This window comes from Ursus arctos, unplaced genomic scaffold (genome assembly GCF_023065955.2).
Source record: "Ursus arctos isolate Adak ecotype North America unplaced genomic scaffold, UrsArc2.0 scaffold_37, whole genome shotgun sequence".
Classification (NCBI taxonomy): Eukaryota; Metazoa; Chordata; class Mammalia; order Carnivora; family Ursidae; genus Ursus; species Ursus arctos.
In genome coordinates, this window is record NW_026623053.1 from 6,871,327 (window position 1) to 6,871,993 (window position 667).

Here is a 667-nt window from a genome sequence, read left to right on the forward strand (position 1 = left end):
ATCTTGTCTCACTGCTTTTTACAACTCCACATTCTACTGATTACTATTCTTCACATTCACAGTGACTTTCATTAGGGCGCTTAACCTGGTTAATTACAAGAATTCTCATACTCATCATTTCTTTGCATTTTACGTGTTCCTACGGTTTTCAAATTTGTTTACTCCAGCTGGATACTTGACTTTCAAACTGATTATATTTATTTGAACTTTTAAAAGTGTGACTTTTGGGCTTGCTTCAGCAGCACATATACTAAAATTGGAACAATACAGAGATTAGTGTGGCCCCTGTGCAAGGATGAGATGCAGATTTGTGAAGCATTCCATATTTTTACGAGATCCACCGCCACTGGGGAGGCAGTGTCCTGGGTCCAGAGTCGGTGGCTCACATTACCAAGTTGGAAAAAGCAAACGCTAAAGAAGTGGCCACCAAACTGAGCGAAGTGGGCGCTGTTGAATTTTCTGTACATAAAAGTAATAAAAAGTTCCCTCTCAGCCAGTGTCCGAAAAAAATGTGACTTTTAAAAATAAGTACTCTGTGACTGGAATTGTAACCCTCGAGTTCTGGGTCCACATAAGAACCAGAGTGGGCGAGCCCCTTGGAGGTAGTCTGTAACTCCTTTTTTTTTTTTTTAATTTATTTGACAGAGAGAGACAGCCAGCGAGAGAG

The 667-nt window shown here is 40.5% G+C and overlaps 1 pseudogene; it reads left to right on the forward strand.

The window, feature by feature from the left end:
* Positions 1-230: 230 nt before the first annotated feature.
* Positions 231-330, forward strand: LOC113246092 (U6 spliceosomal RNA; annotated as a pseudogene).
* Positions 331-667: the final 337 nt, after the last annotated feature.